This window comes from Amblyomma americanum, chromosome 1 (assembly GCF_052857255.1).
Source record: "Amblyomma americanum isolate KBUSLIRL-KWMA chromosome 1, ASM5285725v1, whole genome shotgun sequence".
In the NCBI taxonomy this organism is placed as follows: Eukaryota; Metazoa; Arthropoda; class Arachnida; order Ixodida; family Ixodidae; genus Amblyomma; species Amblyomma americanum.
Window position 1 is genome coordinate 64569011 of NC_135497.1, and position 26614 is coordinate 64595624.

The window sequence follows — 26614 nt, forward strand, 5'->3', positions numbered from 1 at the left end:
TGTCGCGATCCACTCTTAAAGGCGAAGATTAAGCGTCCTCCAATTTTTAATCAAGAAATTTTGCTGCTTTTCAGCCACTAAGTCCAAAATAATGGGCGCCCTCTCGCGAACGCAAAGAAAACTCGCGCAATCGCCGATTGGTTGCTGTCTCCCCTGTTCTCCTACAGTGTTCGCACCACCCGACCCGCCGCGGTGACCAGTGCTTAGGGCGCTCAGCCACTGATCCGGAGTTGCACAGCGCACGGGCGCCTTAGCGTTTCGCCTCCATCGAAACGCAGCCGCCGCGGTCGGGTTCGAACCTGGGTACTCCGGATCCTGGACCGGAAGGATTCACCTTGTGTATCTGAGAGAAAGCAACCAGTCTAAATACTGTGTATACGCATGCAGCATTGAGGCAACTGCGTGATACTTTACCGATCATCGGGCAGCGTTTATCTCTGTCAAAACAACTGTATAAATAAACAATGTGTCTCACCGAATACTTCTTCAATGCTTAACATTTTAGTCACAACAACAAACTCGACAACATGCGTAACCAGCGGAGAACTACAGCTCTCGCCAAGTATATCCTGGCATAGATAAGCTAAGCCGGTGCCAATTTTTTTTTCCCTTCGTTATTGAAGAGACGTCACACTGCCACCGCAGTCAGAAACAGGTTTAACGCTTTTAAGAGAATTTTATTTTTCCGAAAATGCTAAGGACTCTTTACACAAGTTGTTTGGTTTTCAAGGACATCACAATGAGTCATCATTGTACAGGTGTCACATATATGCAAATGACATTTCAGTGGTTAATAATAATAATTGTTTTTTTTGGGGAAAGGAAATGGCGCAGTATCTGTCTCATATATCGTTGGACACCTGAACCGCGCCGTAAGTGAAGGGATAAGAGAGGGAGTGAAAGAAGAACATTTCAGTCGTGGTTTCTACACGAGCTGGCTTAAAGCAGCTCCCCCCGTAGAGCCCCGAACCTTTTAAGAGAATTTATTTTTCCGAAAATATATAGTGTTAAGGACTCTCTACCAAGTGGTCTGGTTCAACGCGTTCAGGCAATGAGTCTCAGACAGAGTATAAGAAATTCGGTCGTGTCACTAGCTATTACTAGCATGCTATGGCCTTCGACGTGCATCGATGCACCAGGTATGGTTAAAAGCTAAGTCGTACTGTTCGCTATATACCTTCGCAATAACCTTGCTGCTTGTGCACAGTGTCACTGCAATTCATCGGGCGCGTGGGATTTTAAAACCAGCTTGCTTTTGGGAGCTCTGTCTGCAACGTTGGAAAAGAATGCGTGCGCTGTCCGCACCGCAGCATAGGCAAAGCTGCGAGGCGAGGGCAGTGAGCGGTCAGGAACGCGTGCCACGCGCTAGGTGAATATCCTGCGTCGTTCCGTTCCTAAAAGACGATTCTCTTCGGGTGGGGCACGCGATCACCAACGATCACGTGACAAACCTCTGCACACGAATAATAATAATAATTGGTTTTTGGGGAAAGGAAATGGCGCAGTATCTGTCTCATATATCGGCGGACACCTGAACCGCGCCGTAAGGGAAGGGATAAAGGATGGAGTGAAAGAAGAAAGGAAGAGAGAGGTGCTGTAGTGGAGAGAGAGAGAGAGAGAAAACTTTATTGGGAATATATATGGAGGAAGTATGAGAGGGCCCTGAAGGGACCCTCCCTTACAAACACTAGGTGGGCTCCTCGTTACAGAAGCCCATTGGCCTCCAGGGCTGCTCGGGCTCGGACGACTAGGGCCTTTTGGCTCGTTAGGTCGGAGCAGTTGAGCAGGGCTGCCTCCCAGTCCTCCGGGGTGGGGTTGGGTTTGGGGTCGAGGTTCGGGGTTGACTGGCATGCCCACACCATGTGGTAGATATCCGAGAACTTCTCCTCACAGTGTGGGCATTTTCCCGTGCAAGCGGGATCAAAGAATTTCAGAACTGCCGGGCACAGCAGAGTTTGGGTGAAGAGACGGAAGAGAATGTGTTCCTCCGTCTTAGTGAGGTCCTTGCATGGCTTGGGAAAGATTGAATGTTCAGATTGGTAAAGTTGTGTTATTTCCTTAAAGGTAAAGACGGGCTTGGGATCGGGATCCGCTGCGGTAGGGTTAGAAGGCGTTGTTACCCGGAGAGTGAGCGCGCGGGCGGAGGCATCTGCCATTTCATTGCCTTTGAGTCCTAGATGAGCGGGAGCCCATACTATCGTTCGGGGAGCGGGGGCCCCGGGATAGTCACTGTTTTGAAGAATGCGGTAAGCTAGGAAATGAATGCATCCCTGTTCAATGTTTCTACAGGCCCCTCTCGAGTCAGTAATGATGACCCGCGAGTCCCGGTCTGCGGCGGCTAGCGCGATAGCGACCTCCTCCGCATGAGTTATGTTTTGAGCTCGGAACGTAAGTCCGTTCACCGTAGCTTTCTTGTGTACGACTGCGGGGGCGGGGGCGTGTACCCCCCCCCCCCCCCCTCCCCACGGTGGGGGCCGGAGGCGTCCGCGTAAAAGACTCCGTGTTTGTCACCGTAGTGGTAGGCTAGAGATTCCGCCCGCGCGAGGCGTCTGCCACTATGGTCTTCCTTTGACATTTTGGCCGGGAGAGGTCGCACGTTCAGGGCTAGTCGCCAAATCTCGGGGACACGTGCGCGCTCATCCACGAGTGTTTTGTGATGGCGAATGTGCAGTCGGGCTAGTAGGCGGCGACCCGATGGCATTTTCGAGAGTCTAGTGTATTGGTTCGTCAAGTGGGCTTCCCGAAGCTCGGCGTATGTGTTAACCATCCCCAGGCCCATGAGGCGTTGGTTAGACGCGTTTGCCGGGAGGTTCAGGGCACACTTGTACATTTTTCTGAGGACTACCTCGAGGGCATTTTCGTCAGATTTCCGAAGGTGAAGGTAGTGGAGGCCGGGCTTCGGAATAATTTCGCCAACCTGGGGATCTTTAACGTGCACTGACATCGCACAGCACACGGGCGCCTCAGCGTTTTGCGTCCATAAAAACGCAGCCGCCGCGGTCGGGTTCGAACCCGGGAACTCCGGATCAGTAGCCGAGCGCTCTAACCACAGAGCCACCGCGGCGGGTCCGCACGCAACGAAAAAATTGAAAATTGGGTTTTTGGGGAAAGGAAATGGCGAAGAATCTGTCTCACATATCTGCTGGCACCTGAACCGCGCCGTAAGGGAAGGGATAAAGGAGGGAGTGAAAGAAAGGAAGAAGCGCCGTAGTGGAGGGCTCCGGAATAATTTCGACCACCTGGGGAACGTGCACTGACATCGCACAACACACGGGCGCCTTAGCGTTTCGCCTCCATCGAAACGCAGCCGCCGCGGTCGGGTTCGAACCTGGGTACTCCGGATACTGGACCGGAAGAATTGACCTTGTGTATCTGAGAGAAAGCAACCAGTCTAAATACTGTGCAGGCAGCATTGAGACAACTGCGTGTTATTTTACCGATCATCTGGCAGCGTTTATCTCTGTCAAAAGAATTAAATAAATAATGTGTCTCACCGAATACTTCTTCAGTGCTTAACATTTTAGTCACAACAACAAACTCGACAACATGCGTAACCAGCTGAGAACTACAGCTCTCGCTACGTATATCCTGGCATAGCTAAGATAAGCCAGTGCCAACTTTTTTTTCAGTACACGCTCATGCAGACACGCGCATACATTCACGTCGTCAACGTGTGGACTGCTATGCGAGCGCGTGGTCTTCCATGTTTTCTGTGCAGTGAACGGGCGAATATGCTTTCAGATGTGCTGAAAAATATCTGAGAAGTACCACATATGTATGCACCATCACCTCTCATTTGGCTCTGAAGAAAAGTTTGCCAGCGCGGGTCATCCTGCACGCAGTACTTGAGGCGCCAACATAATAATAATAATTGGTTTTTAGGGAAAGGAAATGGCGCAATATCTGTCTCATATATCGTTGGACACCTGAACCACGCCGTAAGGGAAGGGATAAAGGAGGGAGTGAAAGAAGAAGGGAAGAGAGAGGTGCCGTAGTGAAGGGCTCCGGAATAATTTCGACCACCTGGGGATCTTTAACGTGCACTGACATTGCACAGCAGCGTTTTTCCTCCATAAAAACGCAGCCGCCGCGGTCGGGTTAGGCGCCAACATGCGAGGCACATTTTTCCGCGAGAAAAATGTTCAACTATAGCTAGTGAGTGTTCGTCACTATTATGCGTGCCTCGACAGCAATTGCCGGTAGACAGCAGACTACACTTAGACGGAATGTACCCTGCGTTCGTTTCCGCCTACAACACCTGCAGGAAGCAATTTGCGAACGTAGAAATCGCAACAATTACCCGCCGCGGTGGCTCAGTGGTTATCGGCGCTCGGCTACTGATCCGGAGTTCCCGGGTTGAAACCCGACCGCGGCTGCTGCTTTTTTATGGAGGAAAAACGCTAAGGTGCCCGTGTGCTGTGCGATGTCAGTGCACGTTAAAGATCCCCAGGTGGTCGAAATTATTTCGGAGCCCTCCACTACGGCACCTGTTTATTCCTTCTTTCACTCCCTCCTTCATCCCTTCCCTTACGGCGCGCTTCAGGTGTCCAACGATATATGAGAGAGATACTGCGCCATTTCCTTTCCCCCAAAACCAATTATTATTATTATTATTATTATTATTATTATTATTATTATTATTATTATTATTATTATTAGAAACCGCAACGGCCACAGCAGAGTCAGTCACAAGGGTTTTCTGCAAACTTACTGCGTAGTACTACGGGTGTTTGTTGACTAACGCTAGTCAACAAACACGCTATAATCGACAGCACAGTGCGTCGTTTGATGAGAAATGCTCGTGCAATTTTTCATACAGATGTGATGTTCAGTGAGTGAATACGTCAGAGTGCGACTGTTGCTCGCTTGCTTTTGAGGGTCCCTCGAAGCTTCACAAGGCACCTAAGGCAACACGCTCGCGTTATCGTCCCCTATGTAATACATGTGTGAGCGCGATCAGCAGTTTGTTCTGCAGTCTGCAGCTGCTCTTTCTTTCACACCCACGGAGCTTGCAACGAGGCGCAGTCGCGCGCCGTGCAGCGGAGAGTTCCCTCATTGAAACAGTGGTGGGGGAGAGCCGATCTGCACTTGCACGCCGCCGCCATACTGCAGCCGTGATCACTCATCTGTTGGCTTCCGGTTTTTTGTTTCCGGCCGAGTTTCTGGTATTTGAAAGTGGTGCCTCTGATTGGTCGGGCTGCAAAGACGTCACACGGCACTTAATTTTTCGCAGGCGCTTTGAATCTGGAAGAACTTCAGGACTTTCATTTGCGGTTTTCTCACCCCCTTTCCGCGTAGAAAAAACGCGGTTGTGTTCCCGAGGAATAACTTATTCGCCTTTGCCTAGTTTGATATTTCCCTTTAGTGTCCACTTAACTTCACTCAAAACAAGCCGCCAGCTTGACACAAACGGTCATTCATTGGACGAAAAGTGGTGAATGCCGTTGTGGTGGTCACTCGTTTTTGCCTATACTAGTCTGAGCGCAAGAACCGTATTTTTGTTTTTCTGTACCAAAGCGCGAAGACAGCCAGCTCTGGCCGATCGCACGTCTACAAATTGCGTGCAGCGCGGGATCGATTGCCTTCCATATTCCCAGAATCGTTTCGGCAGCTGCGGCGATGCTCGCAACCCGCAGCGGACAGAGTCCAGGCCTCACGGCCGGTGACGGTGCACGGGCTGGAAATCGGGGCTTGTCGCGTCCAATTGAGGGCGTATTCAGACCCTGATTGGCGACAACGAGCCATGCCGCGGCCAAGATTGCGCGCCTCGCAGCCGCCTCGCCGGATACACGGCTGGACGACATGGCGCGCCCTCCGGAAAGGTCCCGCCGCCCAAGTGTGTATGTAGTGTGTGCCATTCTGCGGTGTCGGTCTACAGGCGCTGCCGCTGTGGACAGAAATTTTCTCGCTGCTGCTATGAGCAATGACACTGAACACTAACTAGCTCGTGCGGCATTGCATATAGGAAGCTCGTTTTGTAAAGGGAAATGGAAGCAAACAGCGCGCGTTGGGCGGTACGTACGATGGAAAAGTTTCCGTAACGGAAGCAATGCGGTGTTCGAATGGCGGCCAGCACTATGCGCTCGCCGCGCCGAATGTCCCATGCAAAGCACACGATTCTGCCCCACTACTGGTACCGGTGAGGAGTTTCGTTGGAACACTTCTGCACGGGGGAAAAAAAAAGAGTAAATATGGGTGTGCGAATATTAAATTTCTTGAATACAAATCGGTTATGTAGGTTTAATTTCGAACGTCGAATCTAATATCAAATAATGAGGCGAAGTGAACTTATTCGCATTGTCACTTCTATTTTCCCATGCTGAAAGAGTGCACTTTGTTGAATAATGGACCGGTAATGCTTAACGCTAAAGGCATGGTTCGGATTAGTAATATCACAGGTTCGAACGTAATCCGTGTTTGCGAAGGAAAATGTTCCAGGCTGGAGCACTAATATTATGTTCACAATAAGAATTTTCAACTCGCCGTAAGGAACAGGGCATTGAAAGTATCGCACGTTGTCACGTGAAAAAAAAAAAAAAAAGCTGTTCTGTGTGGCACAGTGGGCGGCGTTCACTTCGGGCAGTAACAATTAATTTCTCGAGCCAATGATATCATTCTTTGCCCGTAGCTCAGGCAGCAGGATGCAATGCGCGTCAGCGGCGTCACGAGGGGGGGGGGGGGCGGAATTGGGGTCCGCACCGGGTGCACAGCTCAAGAGGGTGCAGCCGGCTACAGCATAGGAATGTGTGTGTGTGTGTGTGGCGGGGGGGGGGGGCAGTGACTTGCTTAACTCTGAATGAGCTCGATGTTTCAGTTCCTCTGACTAGTTGTCTAAGTGCTTGCAAGGCCAAGCTTTGGTCAGCACTAGACTTCTTCACATTCATCCCTCAGTGGAATTTTTTCGTCTTGCACAACCGTTTCACGACGTGCAAACATTCCCCAAGACACGCTTGCCTGAGCCATCATGAGAGTGGTTCTAATCTGAACCCAACCAAAAACTACTTGACATCTACAATGGGAACATCTATAGGCGTTCAGGCCTTGCAGTGTTATCTGTATAAAGCTAACTGAGGAAAAGCATCTACGTTGAAGAAACGGTCAACAGCTTTGCAGCCCATACGGCCAGAAAAAAAAAGTCAAAAATTTATGTTTGTTTTTTCGCCATACAAAGTCCGAGCGAGTGAATTCGTTCACTAAGTGCCAATAAGCTGTCTACCTGGATATGAAAACGAAAAATTTCGGAGAAAATTGAACTTACTTTAATGTAATATCTCTTGGCATCCATCGCACTAATTTCACCTTCTATGGTTTCCCTCACAACAAAGGAGACTTCTTGGTTCTACAGGAACCTTCTTACTGCTTATTTGATTACATCATCGTCAGGAAATCGTAGTCCATGTAGAAATTTATTCGGGTTGCCGAAGCGAAAGTAATCGCCGACACCCAGGTGTCTCAACAGCACGGTGAATGCTTGAGTTCCATGAAGCCGCGTTCCCAGATAAAAAGAATGTATTTGCGAGATTGGCAAACGGGCGAATATTCTCTTGCCGCAACGCATCTGCCGAAAACCTCACACGGCATCCCGCCGCGGTGGCTCAGTGGTTAGCGCGCTCGACTACTGATCCGGAGTTCCCGGGTTCGAACCCGACCGCGGCGGCTGCGTTTTTATGGAGGAAAAACGCTAAGGCGCCCGTGTGCTGTGCGATGTCAGTGCACGTTAAAGATCCCCAGGTGGTCGAAATTATTCCGGAGCCCTCCACTACGGCACCTCATTCTTCCCTTCTTCTTTCACTCCCTCCTTTATCCCTTCCCTTACGGCGCGGTTCAGGTGTCCAACGATATACGAGACAGGTACTGCGCCATTTCCTTTCCCCAAAAACCAATTATAATTATAATTATTTCGCTTTGCTTGCTCAGCCCGCAATGCCTTCGTTATTCAAGCATAAGTTCCTCTAGTCATCGTCTTCTTCTGTGGCATGCACTTCAGTAATAAAACGCCGGCTGTATTCTAAAAGGTTGTTGCTGTAATGTTTTCGGCTGAAACTGCACGCAAAATTGGTTCATATAGAGTTGGGGACCCTAATCTTTCCATTACGCGAAGTTCGAAACTATACTTGCTTTCTCTCAGGGTCACACTTTTCTGCACCTGCCGTCCCGTCACTTCCAGTGCTTTAATCAGACTGAACTACTAGCGTGCTCATATCAAGAAGTGTTTCAACATACTGGGGTAGACGATTTTACTGGACGTTCTGAAGGTGTTTTTTTTTAAATTATTAATACTGCCTTGTCGTTCTTGTAATTTAATTCAACTGTCTTCCGGTATCTGTCTAAACCCTCTTGAATGGCTGCTAGCTTTTTGTTAATACTTATTCTAGCGGCAATAAATTCACTTGTTTTATGCATGCATAAGTACACGCGTTTTCACATGTTGGAGAAATGATTGCGTCATTTGATTATCGGCTTCTTTCTAGTTATCCCTGCAGATAGCAGTTCTGTTTTGTAGCGAAATCTACATTGGCCACGAACCCGCAGTATCAACGTGCGCGGATTCGCTCCGCGGTCGCACCGCACCTCGTGACCAACCGCGTGACGAACCACGTGACAACAGCTAGCCAGACAACTAGACTAACCTGGACCTGTAGTCAAGATTAACCATAGCTTAACCAAGATATGCCTTAGCTTTGGCTACGTATATCCTGGCATAGCCGAGCTAAGACACTGCCAATTTTTTCTGCATATCTTGAAATAGTCCGTGGCCGGTTGCCGTTGCCTCTTTGAAACCTAGAAGACGAAACAAAGCGAGATATTGCCAGTTCCACATCTTGCACAACATGCAGTGCTTTCTTCCCAAGCCTTCACAGGTGCTCCTCTATTCTCCCCTGTGATATAAACTGACTATCTGCAGAGGCCCAAAATACGCGTTGTCTTCTTGCATGAACGATATGTGGCCGCCGTACGAAATCTCCAGTCAAAATATTAATCATCACATTGTGTGCTAAGAAGGCTTTTTTTGGACCTCGAAGCGCCCTGACCGTCGAAGGAGAGTAGCGATGTTAACAACACAGTGACAAACAACGGTGTGATGAGAATTCAGTGTGAATAGTATCACAAGTCTGGAGTTAGAAAGGGGCAGGTCAAGCTCTCACAACTTTCGTTAGCATGCGATGTTCACGTGTTGAAGGCACCAGTCGTGTTGCCGCTTTCATATGACCTCCTCAGCTTTCATGCCGTTTCGCGTGCCGCCATGCCCGGTGTACTATGTACGGCTGCGCATCAAGCGGCAAATTTATTATTTTAGCGTCCTCTTTTTCTCGCAGTAGTTCCGTGAGGTGTACCGCATCAGTTATGCCCAGTGCCGTTGATGCCAGCGCCCCAGTACTCACGATACTTTCTTATTGCTTTGGTGCCGTATATTCTCCACTCGGCCGGCGACTCACCCGGTTATGGCGAACCACATATCCCCCGAGGCCACGAGGGATAGCCGTAATCTTTGTGGGGCGAGAGGGACCCTCGACCAAATAATATGGGAATGCCAGTACTCTCCCGAGAGGTGGGGGGGGGGGGGGGGGGGCATAATGTAGGTAGTAGGGAGACCTTGCTGCTCAGCTCGGACCCTGAGCTCCAGTTCCTGTTCGTCCAAATGGCTAAAGAGGCCGCCAGGACCCAAAACATTCCGGCCAGCATCTAAAGTGGCACCCCTCGCCCAGCTGGCCGCGTCTCGCGGGAGTGGGGGGAGTTGACTTTCTCTGTTGGACAATAAACGTTTTCACTACTACTACTACTACTCAGCTCAATCGTCCCTGTCTTCCAGGATTGTCGTGGGCGAAGAAGTACTACAGAATTGGACGCAGAGTCGTAGTCTATCGTACACGTGTACGGCCGGCAGAACGGAGTCGCAAACGTTGCTCTGTCGCAGGCATCGAAGATCGCCAGCGCACAAGAAAGAAATGCTGGTGATTGGACTCCGTGTTATATCCCCAACCTTTCAAATAGTCGAAATACATTACTGGCTCAGCTTTCGAATGCAATACGAATATTAAATGTTATAGCCCAATGTTTAGAGAAATCCCCCAAGGTGGAGAAGTTTTGAAATAACGGAGTAAATGCTCCTACTATTCACTGGCATCACTGATGGCGCTTGAGTGGATGGTAATTATGGCTACTACCTTATTACGAGTTTTGATTATTCGCACACTTCTTAATTTAATCATTGCTTGTGGTCCTCACCCGGCACTGTGGCGAATTAAGCCCTCTCCTCCAACGTCTCGGACCAGCTGACGGACCAGTTGGCTTTGGTGACCCTGGCGCTGGACATCCTGGCTAACGTTGCGTCGTAATAAAATTGTGTGCGTCTCTGTCTCACTCAAACTCGTCGTATTAACCAGCGCGCTTCGCGGAGGGAGCGCTGAAGAGAGGAGAAGAACGCTATGTCAGTCGTCAGCTAGTTGGTTAGCGACATTCCTTTGAATTCATTCGCACTGACATCGCGAAACGCTTACTCGCCTTGCGCACCCAATAAAGCCTGTTTTCTCTAGTCCATGCACCTTCTGCGGCGATAAATGCGACATTATCGTTTGTGCGAAGCTTTTGGTGGGACACACACAGAGTGCGTCGACTGGACATCAAGAAAGTGCCCTTGGCGTTCGCCAGTCGACGAACACGCCGGCGAGTACCACAGCGCTTTCGCTTCTCGAGGCAGCAATAACCGTGCAGCGACAGAAATGCACGAATGGTCGAAAGAAGGCGCCCCGGACACCCCCTTCGGTCACTTCTAATGGAGTTATGAGACAGAGCTCCTTCGGGATTACATGTGTATAGGGTCACTTGCTTAGTATGCTCTTATTCGGAGGAATCGACTTCTTTATATTTTTGGACCCAGCGGTGAGCAGTTCAGGCAAATCGCTTTGCTATCTGATACAATCACACCTGGCCGAAGACTGTATCTGGCTGACGCACTTAATTGTGTCCGCGTGCGACAAAAGAAAAAAAAACCCTGCCTTGACTGCGCAGGATATTGGCCAATGAGTGAAAAGGGCAGTCCGCGGTGAGGTGGCCTTCTGCTACTTTTTAAATTAAAGGAAAGAAACGTATAAACCATCCTGCGCATACGTTATGATGGTGCACATACACCACTCATCGATGGCACTTCAAGTACACTGAGCAGCTTGTTTAATTCCAGCCACCAGTATGGACGCGCTGTTTAGCGAGGAAAGCGCCTGTCGCTCCACATCAACCGCCGCGTTCGGCACTATCCCAAGCAGTATGAGGCTGATAACTGCACGTGGCAGGCCCTGAAAGGGCGAGTTAGCTCACGCATCTTTTCCGACCTCCTGGCAAAAATGAGCTGCAATAGAGCAGTGAAACCTGCAGCTTAAGTTAAGCGTAAAGTGTTGACCTTCAAACTACAGTGTAATGTTCTTTTGCGTCCGTCCAGATGAACACTGCCAGCTTTCAACTTTTTGAACACATCTTAGAGCCCATAGAAGCCACAAAACAGTGCCATGAATGCGCTGAGGCATAGTGCGCGTGGGCCACTGCAGTCGAGGTGGTACACGAGTCTGTGCACCGTTAAGCAGAAAAGAGCTCAGCAGGAAATGAGACTGAGTTTTCGCCAAGGTATTATTTGTACAGCGCTGGCTTCTATAGTGTGACGTCGAGCGCAACCTAGAAGCAAGGCGAAAAATGAATTGTGCTTTTATGACGTCAGCATAACGCAGCGCGTAGCTATATATAGCGCTCGGCACCCTGGCAGTGAAGACGGGTCGCTCGAAGCAGTACCCGGAAGAACTTCGCGAACGCCACCGCGAACGAGAGTGACGACTACGTGAATATCTGGAGTTGCACGCCTGTGAAACGGGGCGAAAGCGTCGACGGCGAGGAACCTGATGAACCGACCTCCCGATGCGGAAAGTATGAGACAACCAGGGACCCCGGAACAGGGGGGGGGGGGGGGGGGGGGTCGCTTCTTCAGCATTTTTCCAAAGGGGGCGCATGCTGCGAGCATATTTGAGCGCATACCGCCCAAACGTTGCTGCTGGCATAAAAGGAAGAGGGCGCACAGCACCGAGCCCACGACGGTGGCGAACCAACGGTGGTCAGGAATGTGATGACGCCAGCTCTGCAGCAACCCTTCGGTCGCGGTTACTGTGGAACGACATCCCGCGCGAATCAGGCGCATGCAGAGGCACTACGACACCTTGGTCGGGAGGCTGCGTTCGCCGGCATTGTTCAGTGGCGGCACCCGACATTGTCCGGGGCGTCTGTAAACACCGGCGGGGCCACGCGGAGACGGCGTGCGGCGGCTGGTGAGACACCATGTCCACGCGGGGTGGGGGGAGAGGGAGGCGCTCAGATATCCTCATTACAGCACTCCCCCTCCCAGCGCTGTTGACGGGGAAGCGCCCATCGAGAGCCATGACGTGCCGGCTCAATTGAGCGCCGCCCGACCAATGGGCGCCCTGATTGAATCGGCCCTCGTAGAGCGCTCAATTGGGTAATGAGAGTATAAGAGGCGCCGGCGCTGCTCGGCAGCCGACACGCTCGCTCTTGCCGCGCTGTACCCGGGGGCTTTGTTCCTGGGCGGATACGCTTGTGCTCCGTCCTTTGTCCACAGGAGCTGTGCTGCTGACGGCGTCCACGCCAGGGTAAGTGGACGACGCATGGGTGCACACCTGCCGTACCCACCAAGACCTGCACGGTCCGTGTGTTCGACGGTCCTTGTGCCAGTTCTGTCCGATGTAAGCTCTGCCAGCGAGCAGCCTGCCGAGCGCCACAGTGCAGCGTGCCGTCTCGAGGGCGCACGGTACGACGCGTGTCCCCTGCTTCAGCTCCGCATTTCTGGCACGAGGTATGGACGCCTAGCGAGGACCTTTCGTCACGGCACAAGCAGCTACGCAAGTAACGTGGTCAAGCACGGCCCGGGGCGAACGTATCGTGCGCGGACCTCTCCGAGGTCATGGAAAGACGCTCAAGTCTCGAGAGAAACTTTCGAGCCTTGTGCTTGGTATGGCCGTTGCATGCCCCAGACGTAAGCGCGACAGCTATTTTCTCCGGCGTATCTCTTCCAACTTACAGCGGTATATTTATTTCCTCTAGGTGCGCGAATTTCTCATTTATGTACGCGCAATTGAAGTCTTTGGCGAAGGACCAAGCTTCTCAAGGTGCGAACACTGTTAACGTTACATAAGAGATAGCACAAGTTGAGTGCACATTTTGTTATCCCAGCACAAATATCGTATTACAGGCGAACCCCGGACACGTAAATATGGCTGTTTTAAAAAAAAATGTGGGAAAGCGAATGCAAGGCGACTCGGTAAAGTTTTATGAGTAGGGTCTGGCAACTCCGCCCAAGTGGCGCCTCCGCTTTTCTGCCTACCGACCACGGGAAATGACGTCACGGGCCCCGTTTGAGGAGCAGCCACTTAAGCGGATGTGACGTCACAAAAATGGAAGTAGCCAGAGAAAGACGGAGAGCTGTGGGTCATCTCGCTTACGCAGAATACTTGTCAAAGAATGAAGTGATCACCTAATATTCACTGCACAATATAATATTGGCTATGAGAAGGTGTAAGTCCTCGTGGGCTGTACGACGAGGAAGAATAAGGAACTATAAAAGCGTCAGTTTTCAGAAAAAATGCCGTAATGTTAAACTTTTTTCTTTTTACGCGCAGTGATTGACTGCAGTAAAAAGTGCACTGCGCCTTGGCAACACTCGGCGCCTCTTCGCACTGTAGTATAGAGTGCAGACGCGGGAGCCGCCAAGCGCGTTCAAAAGGAGGCGCTTACAGCCACGGTTTCCTAGTGTTCCTGTATATGCTCCCGCAGGGAGCAGAGTTGCGCGAACGGTCGGCCAGTGTTCCACGCTGTGCGGGAAAGCCACCGCTCGCGCGTACAGGGGTTGCGTTCATGGGCTCGCTGCGTAGGGCGCTTGGGCTTGTTTTTTTTTATTTGCGTACAAATTGCACTCGATTGCAATTTTTTGAACGTAACGCCAAAAACTAACCTGTGATTTGCCGAGGGTGTGCATACAGCATGAAAAAAAAAAATCGCCAAAGGTTAACAGCAAACTTTAGTGATGACAAATTTACGAAAAATACTTGAAACGGCCTGCGAGTTTTTTTTTTCTGGAACAATTAATTTCAGATGAACAAGTAGTCCCATTCCGGATGGGACAGCGTCTGTCCCGAAAGAAAAAAGAGTATTGCGATGAATTACTTTTTTCACAACTAGCACCGCCGCGTGTTCTGTGCGAGTTATGCACGGGAAATATGAAAACGCATCTCCCTAGAACCACATTAAAATACATCTGCAACTTGTTACAGGCAAGCAGACTAAAACAACACCAATGCGTTGAACAGGCGAGTCTGACCTAACGAAAAAATTTCAAACTCAATTGCTTGCCTAAAACATTTTACAAAATGTATCCCGTTGTTGAATTAAGTGAAATGACGAATATTTGAATGACTCTAATATATTATTAGATTTCCTAATTTTTATTAAAAAGCATAATCTTTTCATCTGAGTTATTAATTTATAATATTTGGCCGCGCTTAACGCGGCCTATTGTCAAAAGCCACTTCAATCGCCGACGTACTTCAGCCGCCGAACTTCCAAATGGCAGTTCGTAAAACGCTTTGCCGTTTCCAGTGCGGTTGCTGCAGTTTGGCGCACTGCACCCAGTCATAGCTGACGACTGCGTGGCTCACTGCCACAGCAGAACCCCAAACCTGACGCCACAGGCGTGCACGGGAAATGTGTGAAATGTAGCCGACAGCGTGAGCTCACGTGCGGCGTCGAGCTGACGAGGGGTCGCTCGGCACTGCGCCTGTGAAGTCAGCTTCTCCGCGGAAAGTTGAACACCTGACGTCAGGAAAATCACGTGACCGCCACTCGGCGAATGGCGTTCAGAGCGGCGAGGGAAAACAGACGCGCAACTCTGCTCCCTGCTGGAGCATATACTGGAACACTACGGTTTCCCAGACTGCCGTCGCAACACGTGGCAGCCCGGACATGCGCTGCGTCATAAGTCTCTAATGCCGTTCAACGATGCAAAATATTTTAATTTCGCGCCTCCCATTTGCTACTCAAGAAATAAGAACGGTATCGCAAACTCAAGACAAGGGTCCAAAATAGAAGACACGCGAGCTAACAACAAATTCTTCTCCGAGTCCTTGTCTTGCAGTGGCGCGCTCTCGTTTCACAAGTGATGAACCAACAAGCACAGCAGCATGCACTGCTCAGTGGACTTTCGCTTGCTGCCTATAGAAATCACAATAGCAGGCCTTTGCCCTCGTTCTGTTACGAAAACTTGCACTTTTATGTTTCCGGTACCTTTCGCACCTTTAGCGCTCAGGATTTCTTTTATGACAACATCGCGAACTGCTCTTAGTCAAGCAGAATGACCTCCAAAGCATAGTGCTAATCTCCGCTGCTGCAAGACGCACCATACCTTCTTTCTTCCTCTCCCTGGCTTGCTTCCAGCCACGCGAAACACATTGCACTGAACGCCATGCAAAAGACAACTCTTGATTACCGTTCATCATTTCAGCTCTTCCATATTCCTTCCGCGGGTGCGGTTTGCCACGGAAACACATGAAGAGAAGACGCGAGAGCATTTTCAGGCAGCTCCAACACGAAAGGAAGCAGACAGTTTGCATACTAAACGACTATTTGAAACAAATGAGAAAATGTTTTTCACTCGCAGTTACGGAGTAATCTGTGCTTGAATGCGGATCATGCGTTCCCTTTTAAGAGTGGAGCTCGCCGATTAAGGCGTCCTCTACACGCTTCGCGCTTCAGTCTGTGGTAGCGACACATCGCTTTAAACATGGCACTGAGGACAAACTATAGTTAACCTTCATCGATAGACGCTAATGATAAAGAGGCAACTTTCACTTTTTTAAGCTAGAACAAGTAAAAAAAAATGTAACAGATATCGCTACCATCGGCCATTGTAGCAAGCGAACAGTCCTTTTAGGATATTTGCGCCACGTTTGCATCAACGGTGGGAAACTTTTTGAATACAATTTTCTGAGCAACAAATATTCATCTTTTGCAGCCGAACAAACGTCAACGTGGCAAGAAAAGGCCAAATAATCGATAATTACCGAGAACAAGGATTGGACGTTGTCAGCGCTCCTTTAATTCTGTGCTATAATTTAATAACTGGAGTTATACATATTCACAAAGCTATTTTCTACTCGTAACTAGTGTTTTTACAGTATAACGCGACCACGAATACAAAGCGGAGGTCGGGAGGAGCTTGTCACCTACAGACGAGAACAGAAAAAAAAAATACAGACGGTTTAAACCGGTTAATCAAGGAATATCGTGCAGTAGCCCTTCGTTTTTACATGGCTATGCGTGCTGTTCCTCAATGACTAAACATTGGCGCCACAGTTTCCAAGTCACGTTGATGCCAAAGTCTGTCACACGCAGAGCACGAAAAGCCAAGCGGGTTTTCCCACAAACTCACGGGTGAAGATTTTCCTCGCTGCAACATTTTCAGCCAGACGTTCTACGATTTTCGCTCTCGGTAAGCCGCCACCGCATCCAATAATAATAATAATAATTGGTTTTGCGGGAAAGGAAATGGCGCAGTATCTGTCTCATATATCGTTGGACACCTGAACCGCGCCGTAAGGGAAGGGATAAAGGAGGGAGTGAAAGAAGAAAGGAAGGAAGAGGTGCCGTAGTGGAGGGCTCCGGAATAATTCCGACCACCTGGGGATCTTTAAAGGAGGGAGTGAAAGAAGAAAGGACGGAAGAGGCCGTAGTGGAGAGCTCCGGAATAATTCCGACCACCTGGGGATCTTTAAGAAGAAAGGAAGGTGCGCCGTAGTGGAGGGCTCCGGAATTATTCCGGAGCCCTCCACTACGGCGCCTCATTCTTCCTTTCTTCTTTCACTCCCTCCCTTATCCCTTCCCTTACGGCGCGGTTCAGGTGTCCAGCGATATATGAGACAGATACTGCGCCATTTCCTTTCCCCAAAAACCAATTATTAATATTACTGGGGATCTTTAACGTGCACTGACATCGCACAGCACACGGGCGTCTTGGCCGCCGCTGTCGGGTTCGAACCCGGTAACTCCGGATCAGTAGCCGAGCGCCCTAACCACTGAGCCACCGCGGCGATGAATAACTGCCGTTATTCATCGGTTTCTTGCTGACGTCTCCTCTGCACATACTGCCTGTGTGGTTCCAATTCTTTCCGCCTCTTAGCGACGTCGATCATCGGCCTCCGATGACTCCCGCTGTCGTCTTGCCCGTTGCTGTTCCCGTCGTCGCAGACGATGATCGTTTTCGAAAGACAACCCGGACGGCCCCAGGCTAGCCTCCATGCTCACCCGAGAAGCAGAGTCACGACAGAACGTGGTCAGACACACCTAGAGATTCTTCCGTTACTTTGGGATATTCCAGGGGTTCCTCTCTACCCCCAGCGCGGCAGCTGCGGCGGAGCAGCCTGTGACGTCACCTGCGGGGACAGCCCTCTCTGATTGACTGTGCCGCGTATGACGCGCGCCTGATTGGCTCCTCTGTGCCGCAGCTGCACTCCTCCTCCTCCTCTCCCCATTGGGTGCGCGCAAAGGTGGGCTTCAGACGTCGGGTTTTTGCAAGAATGCGGGTAATAGTGCTACTGCACCAAAAATAGATGGCAGAGCCAAGCTTAGCGCATTAATCAGCATGAGCTGATTGGCATTAGCGGCCGAAAGGTCTTCAGTGGTCCACGCTGCTGGTAAGACCGCCGCATGGTTGTCCGCCGCTATAGGCTAGGCTGCTAGGATGGGAAAAGGATATTGGTTTTTGAGGAAAGGAAATGACGCAGCAATTGTCTCACATCTAGGTGGGCACCCGGCCGAAACGCGCCGTAAGGGAAGGGATAAAGAGGGACTAAGAGAAGAAAGGAATAAAGAGGTGCCGTAGTGGAACAATTTCGATCGCCTGGGGTCTTTTAAAGTGCACTTACATCGCAGAGCACACGGGCGCCTTTGCGTTTCGCCTCCAACGAAACGCAAGCGCCGCGGCCGGATTCGCACCCGGAAACTCAGTCAGCCGAGCGCCCTGACCACTGAGCCACCGCGGAGGGTGCAGATGCAGTCTTCGGGAGCAAACGCTCACACGCAGCGCACTCAGCATAGAGAAGCCTTGCTAAAAGCGCCAACAGTGCAGTATGGCTGCCCAGATGCAGTGAAATGTGCCCAAGTGGCTCGGGTTATGCGCTCGGTCGACGGTTTCGAAGCCCCGGGAGGGACCGACTGGCACGCGGTCGCCACGGGACGCGCAATAGCCGCGGTGCGAACACTACCCCAGGGTACGGGGTGAGAGCATCGGGCGGCCTGTTCCCGCCTCCCCGTCTCACGTGCTGGCGCTCTCGCCCTCTCGCAGACTTCACTCCTTAGTCCTAGGAGAACCTCCTTAAACCTTAAGATATTCAGCTCACGGGCCTTCTTAGCATTTGGAAGTTGCCCCCCCCCCCCCCCCCCCCATTCGGGTTAGTAAATACCACATGGCAATCCAATGGAAGGTACTCGGGCATTCTAGTCCTCATATTTCGAAATTGGCGGTGCTGATGACGTCACGACTCTCTCGACCAATCAGGGAATCCCGTTACGGAGAAACCGGGTGGGTTTTTGCAAGACAACCTAAATGCCATCGCATTAACAACCCCAAGACCATATAGTTTCTAAATATTAAAGGGACTATACAGTGAATAAAAAGTCGCTTGTAAATGTTTTCAATGCTTAGAAATGATGCTAAGAAGAATTCACACGAAGTATGAGTATTCGGAACTGAGCCGGCAATTTATTATGAATTTTTAAAAACCGTGTTTTTTAAATTCGCGGGCCGATTGGTGTGCTCGTAGTGAACGATTTTGAAACTAAAATCGTGAAAACAGACGTCACTGTACCCGTGACGTCGCCAGGCCACCACACGCTCTCATTCGCTGGAGCCACGGCAGCCACGACGTCACGGGCACACTTCCGGTAGCCGTGAAAATCGCCTGCTCGTGCCGCCGCGCAACCCTCTCGGGCAAGCGAGCCAGGGCATTGCCTTCGCGCATATGGTTTCAATTTTCCTCTGCCGCCTCCTTCTGTCGGGAGTTCCGGAGCCACTCGCAGTGGCTCGCCGAGTCGCTTCTGTCGTCGCTGGCGTTCAGCCGGTACGGCGTGAACGCATAGGGCTCGATGCACATCGCGGCCGTAAGAACGAGCAGTCGCGCCTAGCTCGAGGTCCGGGTCCATTACAGCTAACTACAACAGACGACAAGCAAAGAAACCCGACGCGCGCCGCAATCACGCCGCCGACGCTGCTGCTGGGGTGCTAGGAGCGACAACCGGAAGTTGCAAAAGGAACGTCAGCGGATGACGTGTCATGGGCGGGGCCCAGTCCCAGAGCTGTTTTCTTTATTTTTGTCTGGTGCCCCGCGTGTACGAGTTTAGGGGTGAGAGGAGGAGCGTAATTTTTAGTCGTTTATATCTTCGGCGTTATTGATCTTAGTTTATTCTTGCGTTGGGGTGACGAGCGATGAAATGCCTCTCTCATCTGCTTTACGTAATCTCAATTAATTTTTTGCATAGTCCCTTTAAGAAACTCTATGCCCAAGACGGCACGCAGAAATACGGAAGCAACGGATATACGACGATATTTGCAAGAAAAGCGCTCGACACCATCGAGCGTTGCCTTCGACGCAGCGGCCCGCGCACCGGCGGCCGCCGTCACCGCCATGCCGGCGCTGCTGCACGTGTCTCGTGCTGCCCAGACCTAGAGTGCCTCAATGCCAGCGCCACCGTTCGCTGGCATTGAGGCACCCTATACCCAGTCCTGCGCCCCCGCGCCCATTTTGCCTTCCCAACTCCATTCGGCTCTTCATTTTTTAAGGCGAAAGCTTTACTACGCCAGCCAGCGAGCCATTTCGGCTCGTCGCGCCGTATGCGGTGGCGGACGAACGACCTTGAGCCGCCGTTGCCTAGCAACACCGCAGCCGCGCTCCAACGGACGGCGCCGCCGTCGACACCGCTCGCTCCACCAGATGTGCTCCGCTGGGGTAGACGGAGAGAGGAGGTGTCGCCTCTCGCGGGTTATATATATATATATATATATATATATATATATATATATATATATATATATATATATATATATATATATATATATATATATATATATATATATGCGCTTCGCCTCAGTGTATTGTAGTTGTTATGGAGAGCGCGAAAGAGGCGCAACAACGACAGAACGAGGCGAGGAGGAGACAACGCGCTCAAGAGACGCCAGAAGAACGCGCCGCACGACTCGAAAAGCGTCGTAACGAAGATGCGGCTAGAAGTCATGCCACGTCCCGGAGTGACTCTTCAACTGCGGAAGAGATCGGTTTGAGTTCTCAAGAGCGTCGGAATCAGACGCTGCGTACACGACGTGCCGAGGAAACGAAGCTTTCGCAATTCAACGGCGTCTCTCATAGCCTGAGTCGCTTTGGGACGTTAAACCCCCATAAACGAAGCGAATTCCAGCCGCACAGCCCCAAGGTTGAAAAGTTCGCTTCTCCTACCAGCTCATGAGTCGGGCGGAGAAGGTCGCTGTAGCTATCTTGAAAAACAGCGTGGATTTTTAAAAAATAGCGTACCCGCTGCGGTGGCTCAGTGGTTAGGGCGCTCAGCTGCTGACCCGAAAGACGCGGGTTCGAACCCGGTCGCGTTTCGATGGAGGCGTAACGCAAAGGCGCCCGTGTGCTGTGCGATATCAGTGCACGTTAAAGATCCCCGGGTGGTCGAAATTATTCCGGAGCCCTCCACTGCGGCACCCCTTCTCTCACTCCGTCCTTTATCCCTTCCCTTAAGGTGCGGTTCGGGTGTCCACCGAGATATGTGAGACAGCTACTGCGCCATTTCCTCTCCTCAAAACCAATTTTCATTTTTTAAATAGCGTTATATTCGTATCTTGGCTCCGAATATAACACGAGATACGTACTGAAATAGATGATCCAGGAAAAAAAAAACGCAGAATACGGTAATTACGGTACTTACGTTGATCACCCGTGTTTTGGCTGTGCCTATCCCTGAGGCACTCTTGCGAATGCGCTTTGTATGAAACCGTGCTATGAAAGGCGCATCTACTGTCGAAGTCTGAATATAATCAGCAATTAAACATGACAGTTTCCGGTCAGCCCTACGATTCGCACGAAGCGCAGCATCACACGCAGCAGGCCGTTGCAGTCACTGCAGTGTATGTAGCATGCCACTCAATGCACCATCGAGTGTTCGAGAGCGGGCAGTCCAAAGAGAGGTTCTTCGCGCGGGGCTCCAGTCAGGAAAGTGGGCGCACACATCTCCTGCGTCATGCTTTCCGTATGTTACCAGGGGCTAGAAACTTGGAGTGTCAACAGCAAGATGAACAGAGAGCTCTTGTTTTTTGCAATCTCCAGTTCTTGATTAGTGCCCACGGTCTAACAATGATTAAAAAAACGTACATGCGAGCCCATTTTCAGACGTCTTTCTGAATAAAATAGTTAAAAAAACGCGCAGATGAAAATTCCGAGGCTGCTCGGGGAAAGGTTAGAGCATCTAAGCAGCTTTCTTACATTGTAATCTGCTATTTCCCCCATCATTACTCGGCATAACCACCATTTGGCACCTAATATATGCCTGGAGAAAGCTCTCCATACCCTACTGCACCCAGGCAGAACACAACGCATATAGTTCACAGTGCTCCTCTCATGGATTGGCAGAGGTGTTGAAAGGTACGCTTTCGGCCAGCGTGCCAAAGACCAAGCTCTTCGACTCGCAGGTGCAGAAGAGCTTCACATTTCTACTTGGGACAAGGGCCGCCGCGGTGGCTCAGTGGTTATGGCGCCCGGCTGCTGAACCGAAATACGCGGGTTCTATCCCGGCCGCAGCAGCCGCGTTTCGATGAAGGCGAAATTCTAGAGGCCCGTGTGCTGTGCGATGTCAGTGCACGCTAAAAAAACCCCAGGTAGTCGACATTATCCGGAACCTTCCACTGCGGCGTCCCGCATAGCCTGAGTCGCTTTGGGACGTTAAACCCCCATAAACCATCCACCTGAGACCAGATTCGTGAGAATGCAGACACCATCCAGCTCAAACCGCCATACATATTCCGATTAGTGTGCGTAAAGGCAGAGCTAAAAAACAGCCAAAAATGGAATACCCCAAATCTACAATTAGCATTTTTAATAACGCAAAGACCCCACAGCAATTGGTCAGATACGACATAAGCTCCAGCGTAAGCTCCTGGCATGTACTATACAGAGAGTTTCAGCACACGTTCAAAAATTTACTAAAAATAGGCAGTTCGAAAAAGCATGAAAGCCTTTTCAGGAACAAACTGGCAGTCGCGGCGGACGTCAGTTACTGTAAAAATAAGAACATTTAGATAGCGAATTAACTAAAAGCCACTAATTAACACTTAATTAGCAGTGTGTGGTGGTTAGTGCCAATGGCGAGTTCCGACGAAGCAAAAAAAAAGTGCACGCGGTACAACAGCGCAGGCAAAACCTTTCACGGCTTAGGAGATTGCGCGGCTCTCGATACAGCGCACTAGCCCAGCAAGGCAGCTTATTTGCATATTCGGGTAATGCCAATAAAACAAGTCAGAGAGAGACTAGCATTTCTTTTTTCACGTAAGCAGAATCAAATTTGAAAAGAGTCACATGTGTTCCGAGGGCTCGTACGATTATTTTTACCTTCCGTTGGCTAAATTAGAGCAATAAATTATTCAGCGGGAAAGACTTTCCCTGCAAGCAGCGCATAGCTATAGCACGCAACACTGAGTCGGTTCGAGCACGCTGACAAAATTTCTCACTCCTACTGATGAGATATTACAATCGGCAGTGTCAACCTTCCCAAGTGTCATCTGCAAAGGCCACGATTGCAGTTCCTTCAGTCATTTAGTTACGTTTTACAAACACCAATACATAGACGAAAAGAGCACATCAAAGTCCAGCATCTGCCGGAAGTTACGCGCAAGGAATCTTTGACAGCAATAGCTTTGGTTTCAGCTATGTGTCTCTGGCGTGCTGGCCGACGACGAAACAACGCTGCAACGCAAGGAAGGGACAAAACAAAGTCAACGCACTGCTTTGCCCCGGCCTTGTTGTATGTTCCGTCGTCAGATATGCACAAACCAGACCAAATGAGCGTCTTGCCGAAGGACATGCTGACCAATCAATGCACGCTTGTCTCAACAGGTGCAAGCGGAGCAGCTCCGAGGCCAGTCGCACAACCCGGTCGGCACCCGACGGACGTGTGACACCCCGGGCTAAGTACTAGCGCCGTAGGAGTGGGATATTGGGCTACTCCTGCAGCCTTGGTGCTTACCCCGGGGGCGTCACGGGCCAGCACTACCGTCGCAACGCGCGCGCTTTGCTCCTAGAAAAAAAAAAAGACCAATAAAGCAAAATATAGCTATGGCTTTGTGTTTTGATGCTAGGCCTGGAGCGACAGCTCGGCATGAACTCCACACCCCGCACGCCTCCGCATTAGGGGCGCAGCGAGAGAATAGGGGGCTGACCGCGTTGAGAGCCCATTTTCTTTTGAAAGGCCAATCCGTCATACAATCACTAAAGCTTCTTTCTCCTCCACTTTACCCCCCCCCCCCCCCCCACCCTTTCCAAGCGTCGACGCATGCTGTGGGTAAGTATCGAAACGAATGCCGTCACTACCCGGAGAACTGCTAGGCAACTTGTTGTGCGCTACGCTTACTAGACATTAAAAAAATTAATGTAGATTAGCTCAGCTAACCCAGGATATACAAAGCGAAAGATGTCGGCGTTTACTGTGTTCATTGGCGTTGACAATGTTGTAATAATAATAATTGGTTTTTTTTTTTGGGGGGGGGAGGAAATGGCGCAGTATCTGTCTCATATATCGTTGGACACCTGAACCGCGCCGTAAGGGAAGGGATAAGAGAGGGAGTGAAAGAAGAAAGGAAGAATTAGGTACCGTAGTGGAGGGCTCCGGAATAATTTCGACCACCTGGGGATCTTTAACGTGCACTGACATCGCACAGCACACGGGCGCCTTAGCGTTTTTCCTCCATAAAAACGCAGCCGCCGCGGTCGGGTTCGAACCCGACAATGTTGTAGACGGCGATGGCTTTGAGGAAAGGAAAAACACGGCCCACACGGCCCCACTGCGCCCGAACGAGACGAGCTGGAGGCGCTCGTCGCGCGCTATCTGTTTGGGGCAGTGACATACATTGCTAGGAGGAGGAGGGATTTTTCGCTCACGGCCAACGCCGCCGACGACACCGGCTTTTCTGCGACACGGGGCCCTTAACGCCGTCGCGTTAAAAGGTGTGGTGGGCTCACGAGTGTTTCTGTCGGTCGCGGTGGCTCAGTGGTTAGAGCGCTCGGCCATCCATCGAAACGCAAAAGGCACCCGTGTGCTGTGCGATATCACTGCACTTTAAAGATCCCCAGGTGGTCGAAATATTCCGGAGCCCTTCACTACGGCACGTTTCGCGCATTCATTCTTTCACTCCCGCCTTCATCATTTCCCTCACGACGTGTTTGAGTGTCCGACTAGAAGTGACAGTTACAGCGCCATTTCGTTTCCTCAGAAACTACAAATTTTTTCCCGATGGGTGTGCTTTCGACGTATTCTGCCTCATGGATCAATGTCGTACGCGTCTCAACTCACGGCACTACGCATGCATTTACGGCCATTTCTAATTGTGTTGTATCAGCGCTGAGTTGCGGCTTATTTCTCAGGACTGGTTGGTGAAGCTTCACGATCGCGAATTGAAGTTTAACATGATGCTGAAACGACGTTTCCAGCGGTACACTTGATGTCGCTACTTAGTGGCAGTGGCTTTTGCTATATAATGACAGTGATGGCGCAGTAAGTCTCATATCGGCGGACACCTGAACCGCGCCGTAGTGGAGGGCTCCGGAATAATTTCGACCACCTGGGGATCTTTAACGTGCACTGTCATCGCACAGCACACGGACGCCTTTGCGTTTCGCCTTCGTCTAAACGCAGCCGCCGCGGTCGGGTTCGAACCCGGGTACTCCGGATCACTAGCCGAGCGCCCTAAACCACTGAGCCACCGCGGCGGGTCTTCCCCCAAAAACCAATTTCAATTTCCGGCACAACCCGCCGCGGTGGCTTAGTGGTTAAGGCGCTCGGCTACTGATCCGGAGTACCCGGGTTCGAACCCGACCGTGGAGGCCGCGTTTCGATGGAGGAAAAAACGCTAAGGCGCCCGTGTGCTGTGCGATGTCAGTGCACGTTAAAGATCCCCAGGTGGTCGAAATTATTCCGGATACCTCCACTACGGCACCTTTTTCTTCCTTTCACTCCCTCTCTTATCCCTTCCCTTACGGCGCGGTTCAGGTGTCCAACGATATATGAGACAGATACTGCGCCATTTCCTTTCCCCAAAAGCCAATTTCCTTTCCGGCGCAGCCGTACCTCGCAAACCAATTTTGCGCCGGTTTTAAGGGTTGTGGTTAGTTGGAAGTTTGACGCAAGGGCGACTAAGACCAAAGAGCGTCAGGGAAGTGTTTATGGTTGTGTTATGTTAAGTAAAATTGGATGAGATAATTATACGCTCTGTATAAAAAACTAGATTAAAAATGAAGTGTAAATAGCTGGAATAACTTGAATGGAATCCAAAATGACATTAATGCAGTGTGTGAGCTGGGTACAATAAAAAAAAATTGCAGGCCGCTTAAACTTCGTCTTTAAGAGTGAGACGCGACAGTGTGCTGCAGCCCTGCCAAGGAGTCCATGGAACACCAACGCCCGTTCGGCGCGACGCGTGGCCCGTTGGACAATTTAATGAAAGGACGCATGTCTCACATATCTCGGTGGACACACGAGCCGGGCCGTACGGGAAGGAAAATGAAATGAAAATTGGTTTTAAGGAAAGGAAATGATGCCTGTCACAATTCTCGCTGGACACCCGTACCGCGCCGTAAGGGAAGGAAAATCCCTTCACTTACGGCGCGGTTCAGGTGTCCACCGAGATGCGCCATTTTTCGCTCACGGCCAACGCCGCCGACGACACCGGCTTTTCTGCGACACGAGCTCCTTAACGCTGTCGCGTTAAAAATTCGCGTACTACCTCGTCGTCCAGTGGATGTAAGCATGAAATGCACTGCAGGAAAGCCTACCGTAATCTACGACGGCTCATACATAGTTTCTTATTATGGCTCATATATAGTGATAACCGCACACGAGTCCGGGGGGCGTGCCTCATAGTCACTTTTCATTCCTTTAGCTTTAGTTCACGAGCGACAGCGCGCCTGGCTTTCGCCACCGCATCTTATGTATGGCGACCTGCGCTCATCACGTGCCAAGAGGGGATGGTGCCAGCGCGTGCTACACAGATCTAAGGCTGCACGCCGCTATGATCACCTCCGCCGACCACGACGTCGAAGAAGAAATTAGAGCTGGTCACTGGCCGCGCTGACTGATGGCGCCACGGGACCTGTGCTCTAGGTTTCCCGTGCAACTCACGAGGCGCTCGGCATGGCTCGGCGCCGTCGCAAGCCTATCAAGTGCCACTAGGACTGCGCTTGGGCCTCTCGAGCTGCACGGCACAACTTGGGTTCCTTCGCTTCGCCCACCAAAGGGCAACGAAGACGCTGAC

At 50.8% G+C, this 26614-nt stretch overlaps 1 long non-coding RNA gene across 1 annotated transcript in view; it reads left to right on the forward strand.

Moving 5' to 3' along the window:
* Positions 1-23426, forward strand: part of LOC144112924 (uncharacterized) — a 44949-nt gene extending 21523 nt beyond the window's left edge. The window contains exon 3 of the long non-coding RNA XR_013310555.1: positions 23205-23426. This is a non-coding gene — a long non-coding RNA (uncharacterized LOC144112924). The remainder of the gene's footprint in view (positions 1-23204) is intronic.
* The last annotated feature ends 3188 nt before the right edge of the window (positions 23427-26614 follow it).